Source organism: Vanellus vanellus, assembly GCF_965231255.1.
Source record: "Vanellus vanellus genome assembly, chromosome: 1".
Lineage (NCBI taxonomy): Eukaryota > Metazoa > Chordata > Aves > Charadriiformes > Charadriidae > Vanellus > Vanellus vanellus.
Genome location: NC_138905.1, coordinates 35,009,739 through 35,021,760, shown reverse-complemented (window position 1 = coordinate 35,021,760; position 12,022 = coordinate 35,009,739).

The window sequence follows — 12,022 nt, the reverse complement described above, 5'->3', positions numbered from 1 at the left end:
CTCTTCATCCATACTGTTGCCAAGCGTGTCCCCAGTCCATAGGCACCCACTGCTAAGCCGAAATTGCATTTGCAGAGCACAAACTATTTGATGAGATTAAAAAAAAAAAAGAAAGAAAAAAAAAAAAAGAAAAGAAAAATCCAGCCTGCTTTAATATCCAAATGGATTTTAAGACAAGCAACAGTGATTTATTTTTTCAAACACCGACAAAGAGGGCAACTTTAAGAAATAAGTTTTTGGAAAATTTGCCCGTGGCAAAATCCTCTCAACCACCAAGAGGCAAGAATACAGCTCTAAATCACAGCATGAGACAGGAGGGGCTGCACATCCTTGTCACACACAGCCAAAATCAAGAGCCTGGAAGGAGTCTAGATAAATCCCATACTGATGTAACTCATACTTTCTTTCACCTCTCCAGCCCCATCCCTCAGGATTTTATCAAGATAGACTCCCGCTAGGTTATCCAAACTCTGCATTACTCAGTTCTGTGGGGGTGCGCCCCCCCACCTCACCCACCCCTCACCTCTGCTCTCTGGCCCCTGACGTCCAGAGGAGCTCAAGGTGGAACCTTTCGCATACCTCGAGTCTCACTCCAGTGACTGTCATGACGACATCTAATGCTTGTTTAACTTCTGGGATTGCCCAAAAGAGCTATATTTAGGAGAAATATCTAAAAAGTTGCCCCTTTGACTTGTGCTCTCAGGAAGTTACTGGCTCCTGCAAGTCTCCCTGCACCAAAGCTAACTATTAAGCTCTTGTTATTGCAGCCCATTTCAGTAACAGCCGTTGCCCAGTAAGCATTACATTCAAACTACACAAACCTTCTGGAATTCACATTAACATATAAAGGACATTTTGCTCTATCAAAACACTTTTGCTTCTTAATTTTCTGCTGTTATTCACAGCAGAAACAGGGATAATTGGCAGCCGAAAATAAGTTTCACAACTTCTAAAAGGTAACAGTTGTATCAAATATATCAGATATCTTCCTAGAAGCACATGTGTACACATTTTTAGTATTCATTTCTGGCTTATTTTAAAAAAAAAATAAATTGAAATTAGGACACCTGCTGGTATTCACCCTCTACCTAATTTCAATTATTGCAAGCACATAATAGAAAAGCAAATACAGGCAGTTTCAAATAGCACTAGCATTTGCTATCATATTCCAAGTCTTGTTTAAAAGTATGCTAACTGGAATAGGCTATTTTGATGGAAAAAAAGGTTAATTTTATGTTCTGATTTCATTTTTGTTGCAGAAGATAGAGAAGTACAAGACTTCAAAGACACCCAAATTGAACAGTTTTACCACGCTGCAGCACAATTACGATCTGAGTTACATGCATATTCAGAAGCAATAAGCAGCAGATTTTAAGAGATAATCAGAAGTGTACACTCCAGTTATGGGATGAGCTTTTGTAACCAGAAACACCAGCTTGAAATTATGAGGATTATTCATTCACTGCTTGTCCCAGAATTGATGTTAATGAAAAGAGCTGTGAAAATCCCTGTCCCAGCTGATTTATAGCCAAGCTTTCAGGCAGGAACATCAGACACTTTATTTGGGTATATGTTAAAGATAATATAAAAGTCTCAAGCAATTATTTTTTTTAATTACTTTTTGTAGAGACTTGAACAGTGGCTCTGGTTACAAAGAAGTAATCCAACCTTTTAGTCCTGAACTCCTTGCAGTAGGCTGCCTCTCTGACTGGGTTGCACCATTTGGAAACCCCAGTGGGCTGGAGCATAACAGGCTCCTGCTGGTGTCACCTGTCATAGCTCTAAAGGCGAAGAAAGAGAGAACAAACTGGTAGAGCTGAGCTTTAGGTGTTTAATGCCTTCTCAAACATGCCAAAAGATTTAAATGCGCAAAATACACATCCAGATATTTTTTTTTTTCATTCCAAGAGGAATTTGCATGTAGAAATAAAAGCTATCTATGGCTGAACCATTGTACTATTGGCTGCACCATGAATTCAGCCACCGGCTATGCTTTCCTTCCCCCTTCTGAAATCATTTTGCAAACATTTTCTAACAGGTATTGGTAACTTCAGGGTTACAGACCTTGTGATGCCCAAGGTTTTCTCAGTCATCTGGAGACAGGTTCAGTCCAAGCAGTGCCTACTAAGGGGGTCCACAGATGTGTATCAGGTTGCCGTTGAGCTCAGTGTAGCTTCAAGAGTACAAGGCTGGAGCCCAACTTACTATAGAATAGCAGAATATGCCTGGTCTGACATATAAAACTATCTGAGCAGATTATACACCTCCTAACCTTGGGCTGACCAATTTGCTTTAGAAATATGGTACAAGCCATGTACGTCCAAAATCCTGCCTTTGTGGCTTCTGCCACAAGCACATTTGCTCTGGGAAGTAAATTCAGGAGTGGCTGCAGAAAGCAGGGCCTCCTGGCACTGATCTTGCACAGAAGGTCTCCAGCAGGACACAAGCCCACCCTCCAGCTTGGTCCCTTGGTCCCTGGACCAAAGGGAGCTGGGTCTGGCTGCAGGACAGCAACAGCAGCAGGGATCTGAGTAGGGGAAGGAGAGGGCAGTGGCTCATTAGCTAACTAACTAATGACAAATGAGCACAGAGGACAGGCTGGCAGCCCATGCTGGGGCTGCTCAGCGTGTGGTTTGAACCAAAGGGCTCTGCAGAAAAAAGCATCCAGAAGCGGATGGTTGGGAAATGATCCTGGCCACATCCAAACCCAACACTGCAGATCACCAACCTCACTTTTTTCTTTGAAATCTCTTCATTGTGAAGTTTGATTGGAGGTGTTTCAAATCCGTACATATATCTTCTCATTTAGCTGCTATTTTTGTCCCTGTCTGTGGCATGGCTGTTTAAGAGGGCATGTTAAATAAGTGCAGCTTTAAATGACTCTATCTTTAACTTTCTAACAGCACAGGTGTCTCCTGTTCTCAGACTGCTAGGAAACGTTATCTTTCACCAAGTGCTTAATAAAAATGTGGTTTATCTTGATGTCAATATTGATGGTGTGAGCAAGTCCTTCATCCTGAAATTAGCAAGTGACAGTGCAGCTACCAGACATGTCTACACTGAAGGATGTCTTCAACATTTATTGCAGCCCCAGTGAGGTTTGGGGCTTGAAAGGGCTTAAACCCTCTACGGCAGCCGGAAATCATCATTCAGAGGCAGGTAAAAACATGGCTTTCTAACTGTAGCCTGTTTATATTTTCCCTAAACCAGCAAAACTAAGTTCTATAAGCAGCAGTGGGAGGGGTCAGCGGCAGATGCACATTGGGAGATTCCAGGGTGAAGATATGCAGTACCTCTCCAAATAAAACTGTGGTTCAAAGTACATCTGCAGTGAAACAGGCAGTCTATCAAAAAATGCCTGGGCCTTAAGCCTAAAAAGACAAGATGGGCAGTGAAATATCTAAAGCCTTTTAAACTGTTTTGAAAAATTACAGATTAAACAGAGGAAAGAATTTTAAGCAGGCTTTTAAGCTATTTATTAAAACAGTATAAACCTTCAGGATATAACCATCACTGAGAGGCAGAGGCCTGCATGCAACTTAAAAGGTAATGGGGGAGAGAATTACTGTGGGGTTTTTACCAGAAAGAGTAGAAGAAAAAAAAAGAAAGAAATAAAACCTCCTACTTAATGTCAAAAAAAAAGTAATGGCAAATATGACAAACTCTTACTGTCCTGATAAAGCTCCCACTGAGAAGGGAAGGAGATGGAACTGGAGTATCTCAGCTCCTGGCTCACAAGGTCTCTGCTGACTCGAGGATGACCTGGTGAAACATCACCTTCCAGGGCTCAGCAGACAGACAGCAGCAAGACACAACTGTCCTCTGCATCCCACCTCCACAGCACTTCGCTGCTGCTCCTCTTTGCTGGAGGTTGCCATCTCACATTTCACACGCTGGTTACAACCTGCTACATAATTCTCTGGAGGAAAGGACTGCAAGAGACATAACGGGCATCCACATCCACGAGCACTAATTTCATGAGAAGTGAGGCTATGTTTGGAAGAGGACATCTGCAAACAGCCAGCTCCCCATTCAAACACCTGTTCAGAAAGATGGGCAGGAGGGACAAACCTGTGCTGGGCACATGGCAGCCACCAAAGCAAAATACCCAAAGAATGACATGGGGGAAAATGTGCTCGGTGTCTTCACAAGCAATGTTTTTAGCAATGTTTTCAACTTTATGGATTAATTCCCTGCCTCTGAGCAGCTGGTAAATGGGTTCTTGCAGAGCCTTTACAAGCAGTCCTTGGAGCTAGGGACCATTTCAGTGGGTCCTGATGATTAATTCAGCAACCATCCTGTCACAGTTAGGACCAGGAACCTGAGAGTGGCAGTATGTTTTCTGAAGGCTTTACAAGTCACCATCAATCGTACGTTGGGAAATCTAACATTCAAGAGAGGAGTCAGAGACATCCTGCTTCATTATGTACAAAATATAACACCCTCTATCTCATGTCTCATCAGTAGGTCCTTCTCCTGTGGCTATCCACAGGAGATACCCTCTCAGAAGACTATCCAGTTTAAAACCAGTAGAACAGCATTTTAAAATCTTCTGCAGTACCTATAAAAGTCATCACAAGATGTTTGTTACAAACTAACTCTTTGGGAGACCGTCCGAAGGTGAGTTTTAGTTCTCACCATATTAAAGGCATCCCTCCATTTTCCCTCAAATCGCATACCAGCTAGCTTGCACCCTTCAGTTCTGTTTCTCCAGACCTGGAAAGGGCCCAGGCTCCTCACAAAGCTCTCAAATATTTCATCCCTCTGTCTTAGTTAACAGCCAAGAATGTGCTGCATTTATCCTTTCCATTTCAAACCACACCAACAGAAACCCTGATACCACTTGCTTGTACCAAATGGGTAATTTAAGGAAAGCAGCTTGTCTGACCTTCTGGGAAAAACGCTACACAAATGCCACAGTTTTGGCAAACACAGACCCCTTCTTTGAAGGCACATAGAAGTTTTCCATGGGCCAAATGCCAGCATTGCGCCTCTTCTTGCCATGGACCACAGGGTGGTTGTGATTTTGAACCCACAAGGCACCAAGGAGCTCTCAGATGTCCTTTTGGCACCAGGGAGCTCTCAGATGTCCTTTTCTGAAAGAAGGTCTCCTCTTTAGCATATTCACAAGCCCAAAACACTTCCAGACACACCACAATGGATTTGGGGAAGGCAGGAACACGTTCAGTGGTGCTGGTTACCTGCAGTTTCAGGATGGGGAGAAACTCTGTTCCTCTGCCTTCAGTTGCTCAGTGCGAGAGTTCTGTTGGACAATTTGACACCCTTGCTGTCAGCTCCATCCTGATGAAAGTCTGGGGATCTTTGTCTGCTTTACCATATTCATAACCCCACATTGGTCTCATTATAGAGTTCCCTTTTCTGAAAAAAATCAGCAATGAACAGATTTTCAATGGAGCTCTGCACCCTGTCACCCAGCCAAGCTCATGAGAGCAGCATCCATCACATCCAAAAGCTCTGGGTCTAACAACAGCTGTATAATCCTTTACAAAACTGTATCGCTCTTGAAAGTCCTACTTAGGACCCTGGAGTACCGCTGACCTCCTTCAGGTCCGCACACCTCCAGAGACAGCGCTGAGCAAGGTGACAAGTTCTGCTTAAGGCTTCGCATCCTCCTCTGAAGTTCACCTCCTCACCTGTGAATTCTGCATCCCCTTCTTCCTTCCCAACACCTGTTAGTGAATAATATTTGCATCACTGCTGTATGTGCTATGAACTAAATGTAGCTACACTGGTCTCATAGCCTAAAGCATTTTTTCAGCCTTAATTTGCCCACTAGCCATGCCACATTTCTTCATGTATTCAGAAGCCATCCTCTATAATCAAGACTTTTTTACAAACAGAATTAACAACCACTGTATAATAGAGGAGGTAATTGTTTCTCTCCTGGGTCACCAGGACTCGGTTACCTGAAAATAGCACACATCTTGACAGCAATCACACTCACAAAGCCATGGCTTAAACAGGATTGTCACTGAAAATGGCATCTTTTTCAATGTTCCAGTAGTTAGTTATACACAGCAGAATAAAAGGCACCAAATTTAGAGCACTGTGGATATTCTCAGTCAGGCAAATAAATTATTCTAAGGCATCCACCCAAACCATTTAATTTGTTAGACCTGCACATTCCTCTTTATCAGTGCATACTGTCCCCATATCAGCCTCCAAGCTCATTTCACTGTGGCTATGGTATGTAGCTTACCTTTCCCTGGTCAAGAAACATCTTAATTTCTTCAAGGCATCTTCCATCTTAACCAGGAAGTCTTCAGACACTTTTTCATTGAACTCCCACAAAAGCCAACTGATTGATCGGTTCTCACCCATACCATTAGATCACAACATGCAAAAGCTGTTTCTCTGTTTTCCATGACTGTAAATAAATAAATAAATGGATGAAAAGCTGGATGGTGGCTGAAAAGCTGGACACAAGCTGGCAATGTGCGCTCACAGCCCAAAAGGCCAACTGTATCCCAGGTTGCATCAAAAGAAGTGTGGCCAGCAGGTTGAGGGAGGTGATTCTGCCCCTCTTCTCCACACTGGTGAGACCCCACCTGGAGTACTGCATCCAGCTCTGCAGCCCCCAGCACAGGAAAGACATGGACTTGTTGGAGCAGGTCCAGAGAAGGGCCACAAAAGTGCTCAGAGGGCTGGAGTACCTCTCCTATGAGGACAGGCTGAGAGAGTTGGGGTTGTTTAGCCTGGAGAAGAGAAGGCTCTGGGGAGACCTTATTGCAGCCTTTCAATACTTAGAAGGGGCTTATAAGATGGGGGCAAACTTTTTAGCAGGGCCTGTTGCAATAGGACAAGGGATAATGGTTTTAAACTAAAGGAGGGTAGATTTAGACTAGATATAAACAATTCTTTTATGATGAGGGTGGTGAAACACTGGAACAGGTTGCCCAGAGAGGTGGTAGGTGTTCCGTACCTGGAAACATTCAAGGTCAGGTTGGACGGGGCTCTGAGCAACCTGACCTAGTTGAAGACGTCCCTGCTGATTGCAGGGAGGTTGGACTAGATGACCTTTAAAGGTCCCTTCCAACCAAAACTATTCTATGATCCTATGATTCTATGAAAGCCTAACCTTTTTTAACAGCAGTAGTATCATGCCACCTCATTGCCCTGTAAGGCATACCAGGCATCTACTTTTTGCTGCAAGACAAGACTTTCCTCCAACGACAGACCAGCTCCTGTATTTTTCCTTATCCTAATGCTTTGGAAGTGCAAATCTCTTCCTTTCAGGCGTTGTGTTGGACTCCAGAGGAAAGCAAATGTGTTCAGCACTTCCAGGCTTGGTGAGTCCAAGGAGAAGTCACACTCCCTCACCCTTGGAAGCACTGCCTGCAGGGGCAGCAGCAGGATCCCGGGTTTTGGCAGTCCTGGTGACAGCCCTGTCACAGCTGTGTCGAAGCCTTCAGAAGAACTCTGCCTTAATTATGAAAACAGTCATTCTGGCTCAATATCAAACATTACCTTCTAGATTTCATGAAGAGATGAACTCACACCAAAACATGATGAGATTTGCTTGTTGGTTGTTGGTTGTTTTTTTTTTTACCAGAAGGAATCTGCGAGTAATGAAGCCTGGCAAGCCACTGATGAACAGTCAGAATGTATGCTAGCTATTACATACTACAATTGCAGTAATCTTTAATTACCTGCCATTCTGCCGTGCCAGAGAATTTCCTTTTTCTGACAGTCTCTTCCCCTTTGAACTTATTAACGACTCCTGCCATGAACCTCTCCTGGTTTGTCCCTGCTATGTATGTGATTCCCTTCATACCATGTAGTCTTGCAAAATTTTTTAATAAATCCTATAATTACTTTGGAGAAAGGCTTCAGACCATATAAAAAGCTTTCCAAAAACATGCTTCAGTTTTTGTATTCACGGTGACCAGACTCACAGTTACAAAATCCCCACTGATCCTAACCCAGGGGCTTCCTCCTTTCCCTGTCCCCAGCACAGAGGCGAAACCTCTGTCTTATTTCATGTGCGTGCACCTCTGCACGCTATGGGCACCAAGCTTTACACCCAATGGAAAAACAAGGCAAGCAGAGCAAGGGGGTGGTCTCTCAGTCCCAGTGTTATGCTTCCTGCAGGGTCCATACCTGCCATGAAGGGAGAATCAGGTCCCCCGACACCTCAGGAGGAAGGTCTGCAGGACACTGCCCCGCTGCGTCTCCCCCGTGAGGTCCTCTACTCTCAGGCAGACAGATTTCGGTAGTTGGAAAGATGGAGAAATGTCTAGGCACCCTTGCAAAAATGCCTTCACCAACCTGTATCTAGAGCATGCACACACATATTTTACTCACACTTATGGCATTCGCTTCTGAGATAAAGCCAATAATAAAGGCAATAAAGCCAGCTTTTTAAAATACACCCATGAAGTACACACAAACAAACACACACTTTCCAAGCATGATTTAAAAAAAAAAAACATCCCTGTCATGGGCTGAAGACATGCTAGAACGTGACTTTTTTCTATTTTCACCCACTCATACTCAAAAGCTTTGGCTTAACTAACAATAATAATAGCAGTAATGAGCATTACTTCCTAACCACTAAGTTTGCTACGCTTACCTAAACAAAAACAGATATGTTTTAAAACAAGGCTCTGCAACTGTATTGAGCAAATGCACGCTTAAAGTGAAATTTTACATTAATTTGACAAGTATTGGCAGGAAATCGTCCCACCCTCACTAGATGTATCACTCCACAGTAGACACGGGACTTATTGCTTGGAAAACATCCTGGAAAAAAAAAAAATAGAAAAAGAAGGGTATGTACATAGAAATGGGGTCATGAAAGGAGCACGTGTGTATTTTGCAGCCCATTGACAGTTCTGCCCAGGATACTGTCTGACTTAAATGCAAAGGGCAGTTTTAATGCCAGAAGCTGTCTCAGGAGGAGCAACTCTCTGTCCAGCCACAGCTTCAGTCGAGCTTCACCATCTTTAGCAGGCACATTTTGAACATTGCGACTTTACCCAACACTCAGCTGTTTGGAGGAAATAACACGCTCAGCCCTCTCCACACCCAATTTCTCATCTATGAGCTAAATAGCCTATTTTAAGGCAGTGGGCTTTTCATTTTTGGTATTTTGAGAGAAAAGAGCATCCAAAGGCCTTCTTACAGAGCCACAGGATGAGCCTCCCCGTGCCCCAGGCCAGCCCCGCTTCCAGGGAATCAGGCCCTGGCCACACAGACCCACCTCAGTGTCTGAATTCCAGATCTGCAAATACTTCTTCTGTTGTTAAAATGTGATAAAGTGGAGAGAAATACAACCTGTGTCACTGTTTCTTCCACTGTCAGTATAGTAATCAACACTTGAAAAACGCCTAGACACCTTACACACCAGAAGTGGGTTTTTTTTCCATGGCAGATTTTTATTGATTTTTAAGATTTGATTGGCATTGACGCTCCCCAAAACTTGTCAACTCAGAGCCAGGTGGTTTTTAAGCAACTTGTCATTTTCTACTGTAGCACAAGCAAGAGCTGCATTTTTCACAATGTGCATATTTACACCCTTCCTGAAGTCAGGAAGGGCTTTTCAGTTCAGCCCGGTCGAGGCAGATAAATTAGTACATCCCAGGTCAGGTTCAAGGAGTCTGGAGGCTGCACCATTATTCCCGGCCACGTGGCGGGGAGAAGCTTTTATCTAGTTTTTGTTTAAAGTGTAAGAGGCTGCTTGGCTTTAAACAGCCTACTTAGTTGAGCCACATAGTTCCTTTATGTAAAGTCTAAAGACTTTGCATCCTATTAGACACTTTGGCAGACACTTCAGCTCCTTTGCTCTGTAACAGCCCTCTTTTCTTCAGGACACAATAGCAGAGCTCCCTCAAACTTAGTTTATTTAATAGATACATAAAGAGCACCTCTCTCCCTTCAACCACCCTTTTTCTTTGGGCTCATGAAGCCTTGAAACAGCAGCACGGCTTGTCACAGGCAGCCATCCCCAGCTGAGGTTTTATTTGCCGTCAGAGGGATGGGCTGTTCCCATGTCCCCCACGGGCACCGACCTCGCCACAGCGCAGCAGATCTGCAGCTGGCAAGCCCATGGGGGGACCACGATGGCTCTTGTCGCTCCGGCCAAATCCTGCAGGGACCGCGATGCAGATTGCCGTGGCCTCACTGGGGTTCTGTGCCAGCACAGTATTTGCAGAAAAAGTCCAGAGAAGTAAAAAGTGAACTCGTCTGATGAATGTGTTTATCGTGTTACTGATTCCCTTTTTAATTCCTGTAGTAAAGCAGCAGCCAAATCCCTGTTGTGCGTGGAATCAAGGGATTTGGACACCTTTTTTCCGGCTGCACAGGAAAGCACTCTGCACCACAAGGAAGAAGCAGGCCCCACAGGAAGGGGAGGGAAAAAACAAAAAAAAAAACCCAAAAAACTAATTCCCTTCTGGTGGGAATGCCATCATTCATGAGGAATACTAATTTTAGCCAGTTCCCAAACATTAGAGTTTGTTTCAGTTCTGTTTTCCCCGAACACTAATGGGAGATGGGAGGAGGGGGGGGAGTTGGAGACTGCTCTTGGTTTCCCTTTTGGGGACTAAAACCAAAAAACTACAAAAATAGAGTACCAGGGCCCTGGGGAGAGGCAAAGGGCAGGGTGACGTGCTCAGTAGCGCCCTGCATGGGGGGCCGTGCCCCCCCAGCGTACCCCACGTGCTGGCAGCCCCCACGACGCCAGGGCTGCCGTGGCCAGAGAGGGGAGGCGGCTCACAGGAACACGGCATCTGTTTCCAGTTAAGTCCTTGAAATGCATAAACTGCGATCTGGCATCTCACCACAGGCTTTAAAAGCATCCTGGGGTAGCGGGGGGGGGGGGAAGAGGAAAAAGCAGTGTCGTGTTTATTAAAATATGTCTTCAACATTCAGACGTGCTTTCGGTCACCCGGTTTGTTGTTGCTTTTCCTCATCTCCATGTTGGGTGCTCGTGTTGGTGCACAAGCCAAAGGCATGGGCTGGGTCCTGGGAAGCGAGGGGCTCCCTCCTAGAAACGACACCAGGGTCCAGGAGGCTCCTCGCTGCCCAGCCCTGCTGCTGGCTGATGGAGGTGACCGCAGCCAGCTCCCTCCCTGGCTCCGGCATAACATGCCTCACACACAAGGCAAAGGCCATCAGCTTCAACCTACTAAGGAAAAGCATGAGAAGCAAAACTTAAGGCTGAATATTACTATCCCAGGAAAATACAGCTCGAGAGATGACACTGCAAGTTACCTCTCTGCCAGCACGCCCGCACGTGTCAGGGAAGGCTGGTCCCCGGGGTGAAGTAGGTAAGCACCGCGCTGCCTCCGTGCATCGCCCGCAGCCCCGGGCAGTCCCGCCGGCAGTGCAGCTGGGTGCCGATGGCCATGGGTGTTTCACACAGAGGCAAGAAGCTGGGCAAGTTCAGCCGCTGCCAATTACTTCTTGCAGTGCTAACAGCAGCCAAGGCATGTCTTTGGAAGAGCGAGTGGCTCGCAAGGTGGTGCCCGCACGTGGCTCTGGGCAGCAGCTCGGGGAGATCCCCAATGAGGCTGGGCACTGCCTCGATACTCAGGGGACTCCGCTGCATAGCAGGGTGACCAGCCCCATGGGACAGGTGACCCCTGGGCACAGCACAGGCGTTCAGGGTACAGGAGTCACAGAAACACTGGTCTAGGGAAAATGCCTAAAGCTGGAGCCTTTCAAAAAAGCCTACAATCATCGCAAGACAAGAAAACATTGCTGTGAAACCTCTCTTGCAGCCAAACTTCCCGCCACCAAAAGGAAAGGGAGCAGGACCCCACGCCCATCAGTCCTTCACAGATTAAAGGATTCACTTGTGACAGGGCAGATCACTTCTCCTGTTGCAAAGGAGACAGCATCACGCTCCGGCCGCTGCAGCAGCCCCTTGTGCTGCGATGCCAAAAGCCCCCCAGGCCCCACAGATGCTGCCTGCACCTCTGGGGACACATTCAGCTGCCCATCATGAGCTGCCAGCCAAGGCGCTGCCTTCATGGCCAGAGGATGTGCCAACCGCTCT